Source organism: Sceloporus undulatus, chromosome 5 (genome assembly GCF_019175285.1).
Source record: "Sceloporus undulatus isolate JIND9_A2432 ecotype Alabama chromosome 5, SceUnd_v1.1, whole genome shotgun sequence".
NCBI classification, from domain to species: Eukaryota; Metazoa; Chordata; class Lepidosauria; order Squamata; family Phrynosomatidae; genus Sceloporus; species Sceloporus undulatus.
The window spans coordinates 132700373-132717085 of NC_056526.1; positions in this window are offsets into that span (position 1 = coordinate 132700373).

Below are 16713 nucleotides of genomic sequence, written 5' to 3' on the forward strand. Positions count from 1 at the left end.
GTGTGATTTGGAGCTTGATCAGTATTAATATTTGCTCCTGCTTCTCCCATGTTGTCCTTCAACTAATTCCCAAGAAGCCCCCACTCCCACTCCTTCTTGTTTGCATTCCCTCTAGTACATTTGAAATTAGAATATTTTCACCATTCCTAATCTATATTTATATATTTATTGCACTTTCAAGTCACTAAGCAGATTTTGTTGACTGGTGTAATTTGAGTGAGGAAAAGATATTCAGTGCAACAATTCAACAATACAGTGCAATAATAATCTATCACTAGAGGACACAGCCAGGCAAACAGAAGAGAAAGAGATATGCTACATCTTCTTGGATGGCTGGACGATAGGGAACTTAAGACACGCCTTCCTATGAACTTTTAAAATGGAACACCAAGTCACACCAATGGATCAAAAGAACGTTTCTGAACTGTAAAGAAAACTAGGATGATAATGGTTGTAATAATGATGATGACAACGACTGTCTGAATTCCACAAACAGCATGCTTCAGGATTGCTTCCTCAGAAAAAATAATGGTCATGATCAGTGAATTGTTTGCTAGCTAATTCTCCAAAAGCAACCAGTCAAATTAGCATGAGTGCTAGCACCTAGCACTCTAGAGCATTTTCAAAAATAGTTTGCTAGCAGCTATAAAGGATACTACTTTTGAAAGGGCTTGTTTTAAAACAACAGAGAATCTAACATTAAGACTGCATCTGCACAGCAGAAGTAAAGCAGTTTGACACCACTTTAACTGCCATGGCTCAATGCTATAGAATTCTGGGATTTGTAGTTTTGTGAAATATTTAGCCTTCTCTGTCAGAGAGTACTAATATCACAACAAATTAAAAAATCCCAGGATTCCATAGGATGGCCCGATGGCAGTTAAAGTGTTGTCAAAATATATTATTTCTACAATGCAGATGCAGTCTAAGGCTGCAATCCTATACTCCTTTACCTGCATTCAAGTTCCATTCACCTCAATGTGACTTCTTTCTGTGGAGACATTTTTGGAAAATATCACACCACACTATTATAGTGATATTATGCCAATTTAACTGCTATTGTTGCTTCCTGTGGAATCCCTATATTGCAGTTTAAGGAGGGGCATTTATATTTCTCAGCTAGAGAGCCATTAGGCCTTATTAAACTATGAACCCCAGAATTCCACAGTAGTCAGTCAAAACACTCAATGTGGAATAATAGCACTATAAGTGTACTGTGTGATATTGAGCTATAGTTGCACAGTTCAGTTCAGTGGATGTTTGGATTATGCTTGAAGAGCTACAGTAATTTATAGCATTAAATTATGGACTGGCTATAATGGCTGCTAATCAGAATGCTTTGCAGAAATATAGGTGGTATGCCTGTGTTTACCAGTTCCTGTACTCAAGTTTTACTTGTGGGATTCCTATGGACAAATGGTTGGTCACTGTGGTGAACAGAATGAATTCCAGTTGGGAAAAAATGTGGGATATAAATCAAATAAATAAATGCTAGATTACAGAGGCCTTTGGTCTAGTCCAGCATGGCGTTTCTAACATTCTTCTGAATATTGCTTTCATTAACCAAAAAAATGAGTGTTCACAGCTTTCAAGTTCTGTAAAACTGCATGTGAGTTCCAATGCCATAAGCAAAGTGGGCCAAGGGCACCTTGTCTGGTGAAACTGAAGGAAGCACAATCATATTCTTGGATGGTTATTTGAGTTTCATGGCCCTGGGGCTTCCTAAAGCTAAGATGGCTCTTTTTTTTAAAAAAAAGATAAATTAATGTACCAAAGCCATTTTTCTGTTGGGTAAAGTAATGCTTTCATCATAGACTTATGCATGGAGCTTGAATGATAGCTAGGTATGTTCTTTAATATTGTATGCTCTTGCAGCCATTGATATAGTGATATTAAATGATGCCCCAAAGATATGCAGGTACAGTGTGCTGAATCTTCTTAGGTCACATAGGAAAAAAGAGCTATCACATACTTATGTGAGATGCATAAACCATTTATAATGTTTATTTTAATGACAATGTAGGGGGGGAAATAATTGCTACTTCTTGGTTGGAAAAATTATTTATGAGGAAATAACTAACAAAACTTACAACACAGGAAGGAATTAGTGGCTTTCACGGTATCAAGGAACACAAACTAACTTGTCTTGTCTGATTAAACCAAAAAGGGAAAAAAGGATATACATTAATAGCCTTTGTATTCCATCATGAGCAATAAGACCCTGCTCATGAGGAAATATGGCTCACAGTTATGTTCAGACCTAGACCAATTTGTAAAACCTGATAACATAAACAGAATACAAGTTGTTGTTGTTGTTGTTGTTGTTGTGTGCCTTCAAGTAGTTTCTGACTTCTGGCATTCTTAAGGTGAACCTATGATGGGTTTTTCTTGGAAGGATTTGTTCAGAGGGGGTGCCTTTGCCTTCCCCTGAGGCTGAGAGAGTGTGATTTGCCCAAGGTCAGAAACGGGTTTCCATAGCAGGGATTTAAACTCTGGTGCCCAGAGTCATAAGCAAGCTCAAACCACTATTTAGCTTCAATGTGAGTTATTCAAAGAGACTCTACAGTTAAACATGTTCTAAATACTCCACAGAGTGGCTATGGATCCCTTTTTTGTTTTGATTTAGTGGTGTTTGCAGCACAAACAAGTAGAAATGTTGTTACCTCCATCCATGTGAAAATGGATGATTGGGGTAAAGGTAGAGTGTCTTAATGTAAGGGAAGCTTGGAACTATGCTGTTTATAAAAGTAACAACAGAGATGATGACATAGCTATGACTGTATCACTGCATCCTTGGATATACTGGAATTTGTTGTTGTTAACGGCCATCAAGTTGACTTCAATTTATGTCAGCCCTAAGAATGAGAAACCTCCAAGTCAGGTGACTCTATCAACATGTCTTGTAAACTCGGGGCTGTGGCTTCCTTGTATCTGTCTGGAATAAGGTCTTTCTCTTTTCCTACTGCCTTCTTCCTTACCGAGCATTATTGTCTTTTCGAATGAGTCATGTTTCGAGTGATTCATGTCCAAAGTACGACAGTCTGAGTTTAGTCTTCTTGGCTTGTAGGGAGAGTCCAGTCTTGATTTGCTGAAAGATTCATTTATTTGTAATCTTAGCAGCCCAATGTCATATTTCAAATGAGTTGAGTTTCTGTCAGCTTTCTTCACTATCCAGGTTTCATGCACAGAAATGGGAAATACAATGGCATGTACAACCCTAATTATAGTATTCAATGATATATCTTTACACTTAATGATTTTTGCTGAGTTCTTCATAGCTGCCTTTCCAAGTCATAGTGTTCCTCTGATTTCTTGACTCTCATCTCCGTTCTAATTAATGAGTGAGCCAGGGTATGGAAAATCTTGAACTATTTCAGTGTCTTCATCATCTACTTCATCTGTAGCCTTATTTATTGTTCCTTAATGTTCAACTGTAAACCTGCCTTTGCACTTTCTTCCTTCACTTTCTTCAATAAGTGTTCCAAGTATTTGCTATTTTCTGATGTCATTTCTATAGCTTACATTGTTGATGTTTCTTTCTGCAGTTTTCATGTCTCCTTCCTCTGACTCTAATTGTGCTTTATGTATGATATGCTTAGTATACAAGTTAAACAAATAGGCCAATAAAATGTACCCTTACCAGATTCCCTTGTCAATTAAAAGCCTTTCGTTGTATTCTGTCCTGACTATGGCCTCTGTCTCTGAGTTTAGATTATGCATCAAGATAATCAAATGTTATGGCACACCCATTTCTTTAAGTGTGATCCCTAGATTTTCCATGATCTATACAATTAAGGGCTTTGATATAATGTATAAAGCACAAGATGGTTTTCTTTTGCAGTCCTTTAATGTAGTCCAGTATCCAACATATGTCTACAATATGATCCCTAGTACCTCTTCCTTTCCTGATGCTGGACATATGTTATTTCTTTTTCCATATAGGATAAAATTCTTTATTGTAGCATTTTGAGCATCACTTTGCTTGGATGGGAAATTAATGCAATGATCATTTGGTTACTGCAATCTCTGATGTTCACTTTCTTGGGAATCGGAATGTATATTGAGCTGTTCCAATGTGTGAGTCCTTCTTTTGTTTTCCATATTTGTTGACAGATCTTAGTTAGAACTAGAGTAGATTCTGTCTCTGTGAACTGAAGGAGCTCTATTGGTATGCCTTCTGTTCCTGGTGATTTATTTCTCTCAAATACTTTAAGTGCAGCTTCCACTTCCCTTTTTAAAATTGGAGATTTGTCTTCATATGGTTCTTTCTTGAATGAAATAGTGAGCAGTTTCCTTCTGCATTCCAGCAAAGAACCTTTCAATTTTTTCTTCTTTAGGTTCTTTAATCAGAACAAAAATTTGGGTTAAGGTTATATAGGCCCGCTACAGATGGGCACCCTAGGATGGACTCAGTCTGTGCTAGGGTTAGAAAGGGGAGTCTCTTCCAGAGGCCCCTAACCCTAGCACGGACTGAGTCCATATGAAATGGTCCAGCTTCGGCACTTGCGGCGTCTCTTCTGGGGCGCAGGAAGGAGCACAATTTTCGTGCTGCTTTTTTGCAGTGTCCGGGAACCGTGCCGTTTGGCTGCTGTGGTTCCCGGACGCTGCAACCGGCAGTGGCACGAGACTGCCCCTTCTGGGCGGTCTGTAACGCGCCATAGATCGATTTTATTTGAAATCTTATTGACTGAAGTCTGAATTTAAAATGGTATTATCTTTTCTAGCAGGCTTAACCAGACACTTTTAAACTATGAATTTTAAATTAGTATATTTTTAATTTCATGTTTGGATATTTTCAAAGTGTCCTATGTTTAAGTGTTTTAATCTATGTGTTTAAATGGTTTTATGTGTTTTAATTTATGGTGTACCCCTCCTCAAGCTTTGGGGATATGCAAGTGAGAAATAGTAGTAGGAAGTAATAGTTATGATTCAGTCAGACTTTGCAGTACATTCTTTGACTGTTTTGGCTATATCTCCCCTCACTATTAATGCCACCCCATTTTTTATCTTTTCATTTCTTTAGTTAAATCCTGTGTAAGTATCTGATTCAAAATGTCCCATTCCTGTCTGTTTTAGCTTGCTCAAAACAAGCATTGCAATTTCTCACAGTCCATGTTGCTATAATATGTGTTGTGCAGCTTCAAACTTTAATTTCTCCTCTGAGCATGTGAATAGCTGAACATTCCTTCTGCTTGAGGTGGCTTGAGTCCAGTTGTGCCATTAGACACATTGCTACTTGTAGTTGTCCTCTGCACTTCCCAGTAGCTCTTTTAATGCCTTCTAATCTGGGAGTCTGACACTATCTCATGTTTCATTTTGCATTATCTCATCATAGAGTTCTCATGGTAAAAGATCTTCAAAAGAAGATTTCCTGGTGCCTTCATCTGTGCAGTAGTAACAACCATTAGCTATGGTGCCACTTCTGTTGTCTCTGAGAGATTCTCTGCTAGAATCATCCTCCACTCCTGCCATCACCCAGTAGCTATTTGGCACATTTAGAGCCTCCACAGACTGGCATAAAGAGCCAGCATGGGAGCAGAGTGGGGGTTTGTTGACCCCACACCGGCTGCCCTGACTCCACCTCCACACTGCCCCCATGCTGCACACCTAATCAGATGGCAGGTGGCGTCACGCTGCATCTTCAGTGCAGCGTTTACATGCATTGTGCTGAAGAAGTGGCGAAAAGCTGCTGCTGCCACGGCTAGGATGTCTATTCCATGGCTCAAAAAGGAGCCACTTTTTGCATCTTCCTTTTGTGCCATGAAAAGGCCAGATCAGGGCTGCAGCGTGTAGTTGCCACAGCTCCAATCCAGTAAGGATAGGGGCGGCTGCAGGCCGCTCCAAAGGACAGTCTACTGAGCCCCTTAGTCTGTCTCCTGAGCAAAACCTGTCTCCCTATCTGACATAGGAGACTCTGCCAGCAGCACTGACTCCATCAGCATACCCTCTTGCTCACAAAAAGTATGCAATACCACCACCATGGAAAAGTAGTGCAACTGATAAAACATACTGGATATCTGCCTACAAATAGAATACCTGAGCTGGTGGCCTGAGGTTTGGGGTATTGAAGACAGATGATCCATATCTCTTCAGCCATATAAATGGGTAATTTAAGATCTTCAATATTAATTAAAACTATTGCTTTCTTTATATCATTTTTTATTGACCAAAATAATTTTAATGTAGCCAATGGGTTTATTTTAAAACATTGTTATGTGGTGATTGTTATTACTATGTTCAAGGATCTAAAGAAACAAAATTGCATTTCATAGACTTTCTAGAAAATGACTGGTGTTTTTTTTTTAAAAAAAAAACCTGAAGAAATGATTTCACTTAAAATAATGTTACTTTCCAGAGCCATAAATACCTTCAAAGAGGGACTTAATGAAAATGGTTGTTCAGATATAAATGTGATTTTGCTCCAACAAATCTCCAAGAAAAAGCTTGTAAAAGTTTCTGGAAGTGTAACAGAAAAAATAGGGAAAATATTAATCTAGTTGTTTTTATTCAATCTACCCACGTTCTAATAATTGAACTTTTTAAAATGTATAATGTATGGGGAGTATATAATTGGAAGATTTCATAAAGCACTTCTCGAATGTATTTGTTTCTCCCTGAAATCTATATACATAAAACTGTCAGCACATGAAAAAAATAATGAATACACATATCTTCCTCTCTTTGCTGACCAGATGAAGAAATGTAAGCACTTGTCCTTGATTTAACATTCACAGAAAATCACCTAACTTAAAAAGTAATATGGTAAAAAAAAATTGTGTCAGCACTTTTAGTGTAATCATGTATTTCAGTCTAGCAGAGTATATTAGTGAAAAGTCCTTCAAAATAAACCATAAGGCTCTAGTATTCTTCCAGACTTATTGCTGGAGAGCCAGAACAGAAGGAACTAATTCCTAATAATCAAAATACACAAAAACTTTCAGTGAAGAAATAGATGTGGACATGAGAAGCTTTGTCAAAAGTGGCTTTACTTAATAATACATTTATAATTAGAATATATACAGTTAACATATGCGGGGTGACAGTACCAGTCAGAACTTGAAATTTATTGATGTAAACAAAGCAAGTATTTGATGTAAATCTCAGGTGGAGCTGATAGTCATAAACCAGCTACTGAATATCCAAGGTTATTTAGCTTTTTTTTTTACTTCATTTATTTGTAATTTTGTTTTTTATATTTATGAACCGGGCCTATTCTCTGTAAATAAAGTGAATGGAAAACAAATACTGCAAGATTCAACTGGGAATAGCATATTATCTTCATCTCCCACTGTCTTTCCCAGCTCTATTTGTCTTTGGGGGCTATTGCTTTATTTTCCTTTTAAGGCAAGTGTCAACTAATGTGATTTCTTTCTTCCAAGAGATGGAAATTTCTTAGGTGTGTGTGTTGTATAATAAGAAAGTGAGAAGCTAAAAAAAAATCCCAGCAAGTTTGTTTCTAATGTTTTTATCATACCATGGTTTATTAGTGACTTTCCACCCATCTGTTTCCTTTCTTAGCTATTTTGAAATGTTTTATAGAAAGCTAATTATACAGAGAACATTTGCGCATTGGGTTATGACTATGTAGGCTAAGATTCAAGTTCCCACTTGGCCATGGAAACCCACTTGGTAACCTTGGGCCATACACTCTCAGCTCTAGAGTAAGGCAAAGGAATCCCCACCACCACCGAAAAAAGAAACCATCCCAAGAAAGTCCTGTGATATGTTTCTCTTCAGGTAGCCATAAGTCGAAAAGGACTTAAAGGCACACAACAAAAATAACAGTTACTGTATACTCAATTATGTTACTGCTTAGAATACATCTCTCAGTAAGGAATGATCACTGTTAAAATACCAGTCAAATATAACCCTCAATTTTATTTTATTTTTTGTCATTTTAACATATCAACTGGTATAAATGATGCTCTGCACAATAATCCTAAACACTAGGGATGGAGATACTTTTTGAAAGCAATCAATCAGTGGTCAAAAAAGTGTCAGGAAATCCCAATGAGGAGAATTCTCCTGCAGTTTTGGACTTCTCTTTGCAAGAAATCTCACAAGAGTTTTTGTGTGTGTGTGTGTGTGTGTGTGTGTATGGGCGTGCATGCAGAAAACTATATTTTGAATCCAGAAATCCTGCTATGTTCAGAAAACATGATTTCCAAACAGAAAATTCCATTTTCTGCACAAAAACCAAGATGTAGCTGTTTCAAGAACAAACATCTTCCTTCAAAACTGTTCAGGTTTGAAGGACTTTCTCACAGTGGAAAGAAAACTCATTACATCCTCCAAGAATAAAATTAGTAAAAAATTATAATTCCCATTAATTTTCTACACACAATGCATTGAACACTGAAATAGACAAACATAAGGAAATGATCAGAAGTCAGGAATGGACTCTTCTAGAACACAGCCTCATAGCCCGAAAAACCCACAAAAACAATAAGAAGGATGATTTGTCCCCTAATTCATTTCCCCTCTCAAGCCATCAGGACACCCTCCAAAGCCCATTTGGAAAGCTAGAATATCTTCCTGAATTGAATAGCATGGGTCATGGAGGGGCACCTTTGAGAGGAGAAATTTTCTTCTCAATTTTAAGTGAGAGTCCCCTTCCTAGTAACTATCAGTCTCCATTCCACTTTGTTCAAATGTCTCTCTAACTTCCCATACAGTTTTTTCATGATTCATGTGAGGCTGCACAAATTAAAGGATGGATGAGGAAAATTCCACAAGATTTCTTAGTGAATGTTCTTAGAAACCAAGCCATTATAAAAGCACTAGTACAACACTAGATTCTGAAATGGAGGACATTATCACTGATGGCAATAGTTTCAAACACCCAGCTCCACTGTGCATTTATGATCTACAGATGCAAAATTCAGCTATTTTGTCCTCACATGCAAGGATGAATGATTCCCACCATTTTATCCCTTTTATTAGGCAAAATGAATATGTCTATAGTTTGCCCCAGTGTTTGCATATCTCAGTGTCTTTCGTTAAATTATTCTATGCAGAAATATGCATAGATTTCTTTGCTTGAAAATAGTGGGGTTGATGTGAAAAACACATTTTAGCTGATACCTGCCAGTTTCCCATGGTTTGAAGGCCTGTGGGAGATGGACTTGAGGAAGGGGACCCAAACTGACACTTCTGGGGAGGGGGTCATTCTGCTTTAAATTGAGAAGTGGGTTTCAAAGAGCCCCTGGGAGGCCCTGTGCACCTCACCTTATCCACCTGGCTCCAGGATAGATGTTCCATTTAGCTACTGTAACAAGTAATCATTAAGATTATGCTTCAATAAATTAATCTAAAAGACATCTGAGGGTGCATCTACACTATAGAAACAACCTAGTTTGACACCATTTAAGTACTGTAACTCCATCCTATGGAAACCTGGAATTTGTTTTTAATTTTACAAAGTTTAAGCCTTCTTTAGGGGGATACAGTAGCTCAAGTAGTTAAGATGCTGACTCTGTTGATTGCAAGATCGGCAGGTTGGCATTTCAAGGCCAAGTGTCTCATGATGGGGTGAGCTCCCATCACTAGCTTCTGCCCATCCCAGTTTCTGCCAACCTAGCAGTTTGAAAGCACACAAATACAAGTAGATAAATAGGTACCACTCCAGTGGGAATGTAAACAGCATTCTGTGCAATCATGCTGGCCCCATGATCACAGAGCAGTCTCTGACAATGCTGGCTCTTTGGCTTAGTAATGGAGATGAGCACCACTCCCTAGGGTCAGACACGACTTGACAACCTTGTCAATGGGGAATACATTTACATTTATTTAAGCCTACTTTGACAAAGAGTGCTGGCTTCTCACAAAACTACAAATCCAAGGATTCTGTAGGAGGGAGCTATGGCAGTCAAAGTTGTGTCAGTGGCCTGATACAGACAGGCCAAAATAAAGCTGCTTCAGGTCACTTTGTAGATATGCTGTTTTGATAATACATGCGTCCCAAGAGTCTGGAAGCTGTGCCAAAGCTGTGCTTCAGTCCTTAGGACTGGATCGTGGCTTTGGTGCAGCTTCTGGAGTCTTAGAACGCATGAAACATTTAAACAGCATACCTTCAGAGAGACCCAAAGCAACTTTATTTTGGCCTTTCTGTATGAGACCAAAGTGCATTATTTCTACGTTGTCGATGCACCTGAAGAAGATTTTCATACTAGTGCTTACCATGGGGTAAGCACTGGTAAATTGTAGCTGAAATGCTGAGGAAGCGTGCATGTGTGAAAGCCTGGCATGCTTCCTCAATGTCAGGGAATTGTCAGCTCCCTCTGAACTTTGCATTCAGAAGAAATTCCCTCTCCCCAAACAATTCAGTGACACTAGAAGGAGCAGATGATTCCTTGACGTTGAGGAAGCATGTCAAGCTTTCACATACACACGATTCCTCAACGTTTCAGCAACAATTTACGAATGCTTCCCCCATGGCAAGTGCTTGTATGAAAATGGCATAAGTCAGTAACCACTGCTGTCATCTGTTTCAGTGAGGCCTATAGAAAAAAAACCTTATAAGAGACTGTGTGATTAATATTTGGAATAAATTTATCCTTTTTTCATGACTGTATGGTTACATTATGGAAGATTCTTCTGCAGTATATGGAGAGGTCTGCTGCTTCAGATGTATCAAATAAATTTAGAAAAATTACCTCACAGCTCAATATCTTTCATTTAATTGTCAGGATAAAACAATGATCACCTTCAATGATATGTAGGAGTATATCTATAAATTTAATTCTAAGAAAAATATCCACTTTATCTTACCATATAGAGAATTTAATATATTTTAAAAGACTACTAAGTATTGAGGGTTTGAACACTCTACTAGCTACCCACTGGCATATTTTTCCCATTCAGAAATTAGCTAAGGTTATGATTTCATGTGAGGGGCTGCAACAAAGAGAAGAAATCATTGGCCTGTCCTATTTACACCAACAGAAGTTCCATGGGTGGGATGAAACCCACCCAGAGAGTATAGCCCACTATGGCCTAACTTAGTGCAACCTGTCTTGTGACTAAGGGGCCGGACAGATTGGCAGAAAGTGGTGGTGAGACGCCACCCCTTTCTGCCCCAGATGGAGACCTCAACAACTAAATGCTGCAGCCTCCAGGAGGCCTAATCCACTCCCTGATGGGTTCTTTTTAGGCCACGCGCGGGGCGCCATTAACACACCCACATGTCATGATGACGTCTGCATGGCATGGTGCTGTTTAGATGTTGCGCCACACAAATGTCATGATTGCGTGCCCTGTACAGTTGGGCACATGCCATGATGGTACCCGGGCAGCATGGTGAGGGCTTTGAGCATGGGGATGCTCAGCCCTCACCCTGCCTGCAGGACAGCACTTTTCGTCCATCTGTACCAGGCCTCTGTCTGCATCCACACTTCAGAATTAATGCAGTTTGACACCAATGTCATGGCTCAATGCTATGGAATTCTGGGATTTGTAGAGATATTTAGCCACCTCTGTCAGAGAATTCAGGTGCTGTAACAAAATACAAACCCCAAGATTCCATAGGATAGAGCTGTGACGGTTATGGTGATGTCAAACTGCATTTATTCTTCAGTGCTGAAGCAGCCCAGGTAGAATTGTGGAGGAATAAAAGATTGTTCAATTGAAAGGGAACTGAGAAAGTTGCGGGGGAAAGAGGTTGTTCAGTTGAAATCGAAGGAGTGAAAAAAAATCAGTGCTCTAATCCAAAACATTTCATTCAAAACTATTTTGAATGTAATAGAAATCTGGGATAATTAATACATAGATAAAATGAAGGTTTGGGATATCCAAAATGTTAGATGTAAATAAAATATTTAGAGGACAGCTTGTGCAGAATATACCTGGCAAGGTGTTACCTTGTAACCATGCTTGACTGATCAGAATTTTAACTGGGATTTTTTTTATGTTGGTCTTAAATATTATCATTTAATGAGAGTTTAAGAACTTATTTGCATAATCCTCAAGCAAAATATTGTTCTGTATTGAAAAGAGCCATCAGTATTCCTTTTTCACAGCTTGTATTAATTCAGCTTCAAAAAGAGGGTGTTTATGACACCTTGATAAGAAAATACAAATACAGTTGTTAATCAGTGTGTAATTACAGAAAGCCTTTCCTTAAAGTCACAGCACAAATAGCTAGTGTGTGGTTCATTCACATTCAGCTGCCAGTGTTAATGTTCCTTATTTAACCTTTGCAAATGAAAGTTACAATAACTTATTTTACAACAAATACACCTGAGACAATACAGTAAAAGAGATCTTGTTCATAAGTTTGAAAAAAGATCAAGCTCATTAGCATATTCTTGATCGTGGGAGATTTTACTGTTTACTGCTTTAGTAATTCTTGAATAAAATGGGGAATATGGGGTGGTGCACACTCACAGAAACACTTAGTAGGTTTGATTCCTTTTCTTTGTGTTTTGTGTTTTCCATGTTTATTTTGACTGCATCCTCACTGCAGAAATAATGCAGTTTGACACAACTTTAACAATGCTATAGAATTCCAGTTTCGTGAGACATTTAGCCTTCTCTGTCAGAGAGGTCTCGTGCCACAAGAAGCTACAGTTCCCAGAATTCCATAGCACTGAGTCATGGCAGTTGAAGTGGTGTCAAACTGAATTATTACTGTAGTGAGAATGCAGCTTTTGCGAGGGAGGAATTTTAAGATGAGGAAGTATCTGCGGAGTCTCAAAGGAAGTTGCTGTTTTTTTCTTTCATACTTTTCAGAACTGCAAGAAAGAACGAGAAAAAAGGGGGCATGTGTCACCTGCCCCCCACTGAATTCTTGATGCTTTTTTAAAACATATTTGTTTGAACAAGCCCTACCTATTTAGTGTAAGCCATCTATTTCTTCTAATTCAAAACCAATTTCAGTATTATGGTCTAAAATCATATTAGTATGTTATGTAAACCCACTGGGTAACTTTTGGCCACTCACTCTCTCAGTGACAAACCCCTTTCTGAAGAAACTGGCCAAGAAACCCCCATGATAATAAGTCCATGTCATAAGTCGGAAATGATTTGAAGACACACAACAACAACGAGTACTTTATTGGTGTAGAGTGCTTTGTATATAAGTAGTATATACCTATTGGTGCATAACAAATTAATAAAGGTTCCATGCTCCCCAAAATTGTTTTAGGTCAAATAGCAATTCTAGAAACGATCTCCTCTTTGCATCTACAATTTGGGTCCAACCATAATATTGTCAATAGGTATGTGTGTCTGTGTAAACACCATTTCAGTCTACTTTGTGCAACTGCAAAATGCTAATAGGATTGTGTCATCAAGTAGATGGAACAAACGTTTTAGAGTTATTTAATGATGCTGTTATTTTATAATCTTTGCTGCTATTGATTGTAGATTGTATGCCACAAGCAGGTTTTAATTGTATTCTTGTTTTGATGATGTTGTAAAGTGCCGTGCAAAAGAAATAAACTTTAATAATAACAATAATAACAACAACAGATGTGGTGACCGATACTGCTGTTGGTTTCACTTAGAACCACCTCTGGTAAAATGACTGGAGTATCTAGAGCAATAAGATGTATTCCACCAAAAGAAGGCACTTTCATGTCCAAAGTGTGTGTGTGTGTGTGTGTGTGTGTGTGTGTAAAGTGAGAGAGAGAGAGAGAGAGAGAGAGAGAGAGAGAGAGAGAGAATTTCATCACCAATTGCCTGATGATTATTGAGACTCTACTAAACTCTTCTGATTTCGTCTTTGATAAGGATAAAAATATGTATCCTCATTCAGTGCTGGCAGTCATCTCATGAATTTAATTATATGTTATTAGTTCTAAACTTTTTAAAGAGCTTTGTTATATTTTTAATTGCACTTTATAATTTTACTGAAGTTTACTCATTTTAATATTTCAAATAGTTTAATTCTATTTTAATGCTCTCTTTTTGTATGCTTTTTATTGTTCTTTTAAATTGTGAGTCCCTTTGCATCTCAATTCTGAGAGGAAAGAAGGATATAAATAAATATAACAACAACAACAACCAACTATAGTCTAAGGGTGGTGGTGGTGTGTGTTGTTGTTGTTGCTGCTGCTGTTGTGTCACATCAAGTTATTTCTGACTTATGGTGATGTTTTCATGGCAAATTTCTTCAGAGAAAGTTTACCATGACCATCCTCTGAAGCTGAAAAAGTGTGACTTGACCAAGGTCAACTAGTGGGTTTACGTGATCACGCTGAGATTTGAACCCTCTTCTCCAGAGTCCTAAGTCCAAAACACATTGCGAAAATAATCTAGTACAAGATTGCTTTAACTGGCCTGGCTCAATGCTAGGGAATCCTGGGAATTTTAGTTTATTGTGGCACTAGAGCTCTCTGACAGAGAAGGCCAAATGTCTCACAAAACTACAGGTCCCAGAATTCCCTAGCATTGGGCCAGGGCAGTTAAAGTGGCCTCAAACTGGATTATTTCTGCAGTGTGTTTTGGACTAAACCACTGGACTAAACCACTACATCACTTTGGCTCACATGTGTCTCTGGATGTGTGTAAAACTGAGTCCAGCATATTTGATGTGACACCCCACAGTTTTAATATTGAGTAACATATACTGCTCAATATCAGTGCTAGTAGAAATGTTTCCATTACCATTTTTTTCCTGGCTACATTTCTGGGAGCATGGTGGTGAGATGTGTTCAAAGAAAAGTAAACTTAGCAATCCTAATAATGTTCCTTCCACTACTAGTAGACACCATTTTCTTTCAGTGCAGCATTACTTACTGCATCTGACGTCTTTCTGACTCAAGTGTGACACTGGTACTAAGCTCATGAAGTCATAGGGTTAGTTTATGATCAGTATTCCAACCAAATATAGCATGGGATGCAGTTAGTGATAAGGAGCAAAGAGCAAGGAATGGGAGTGAGAAGGAAGGCAGTATTTATAAGCAAACCAGAAGACAGAAGACAGAATCATGCTGGAACTCAGGGAGACTTTGTATTCACCTGGATACAAGTAGAGCTGGTGTGGAGCAGGGATGTAATTCTTCATTAAATTCACTCCTGCAAGGGAGAATAAATAATTTACTTAATTTTCTATCCACTGCAAGGTACCTTTGAAAACTATGCAGTTTTTAAATATATCCTTGCAGAGGTGAGAAAATAGTGAACTCACCCCACCACCACCACTACCCTGAGATTCACTGCCATGATGATGATAGGGCCAAGGAAAGGCACAAGGTAGCCAAGGATCATCCAGCTGCATTCTGATATCTATCACACAACAATGACTGGACTTGACAACGGCAAAGAAATGAAGAGAAAAGCAGAAAGAGGGGAGACTGAACAGTTCCCTTCAGCACATGATGAATTAGCTTCTTCCAAATTAATACCTGTCAAAGAAAGTGTGCCCCTGATGGCCCTCATGTCTGGGTGGACGAGCAGCACTGCATGGTACCCCCTTTCTTCATGCCCATAATGATGACCTGAGGGAACCTTTTGATGCCAAAGCTACTGGCTACAAGGAACATACCCACAGTGTTGACAGTAGTGGTGCCCTCAAGCATCATATTGTCATCCAATGCTTCGTTGTCATTTTCATAATCTTCTCCTGTTTTCCTCACAGAGAGGCAAAAGAATAAGCATGCAAGGAAAAGCCCCATCATACTGAGCAGGACAGAGTGCACAACAGCAGCATCCTCCGCAAGGTGATCCCAGAATAGCGCACTGCAGACACATACCATAGACAGCATGACTCCCAACCAAGACAGGCTCCTGTGGCAGTTCAGAAGTGGAAGCAGGAGGTTTTCCCATCAGCAGAAAGGGAGGGAATACAATTTGCTCACAAATATCTCTTTTTCTCATTCACCAGCATTTCTTCCTGCTTTGTGGAGCCAAACAAGACTGCCCATGCCCCAGTCCTTCAGAAATAACTTGGATGGCCTCTGAGACCTCAGTGTCCTAGCCCAGTCAACTTCTGCTGCAGCTGTGAGCAGATGGAGCAGCTTCCAATGGCACAATTTCCCATAATTTCAGTGCAAAAAATATGCAGTAGGTTGGTTTTTTGTTTGTTTTTTGTTTTGCCAAGGGGTGGGGAATCCATGGAAGTACTTTACAATACCTAAATTGGCCTTATTGGGATAAATAGGGTTAAAGAATGTGATTGTGTATTTAATGGATTTTATGGACTTAAGTAAAATTGAACCTATGTGGGATTGTGCCCAGTTCATAATTGTACAATAAAGGCTTTTACACACACACACACACACACACACAGAGAGAGAGAGAGAGAGAGAGAGAGAGAGTCAAACAAGCAAGCTGACTGATGAGAAAAATGTAACATCTAGAAGGAAATGTGGTGACAAGACTAGATTTTAGAAGGAAGGCTTTTAGCGTTACCAAATCATTGCTCTTCCTCTGTAAATTATGCCTGGAACTCTAAAGTGACACTCCACATTTTAGGAAATGTAGCCCTTTGGTTACAGGGCACATCTTACAATGCTTTCTCTATACAGCATTTCTCCCCTTCCTCTTTTTCCATCTTTCATGATTATTTCACCTCTTTCTCCCAAGATTATCAAATGACTTTTTCAATTAATTGCTCCTTTGCTCCTTCCTTTAGTCTTCTTTTAGTACTTTCATTTTCTGTGTTTTTCAGATAACATGAATGTGCTAGTCTGTGCTAGTCCACTCTTGTGAAATTGTAGGATAGGAGTGGTGGTGGTTAAACAGCTTACTGTTATTGATGGAAATCTTTGC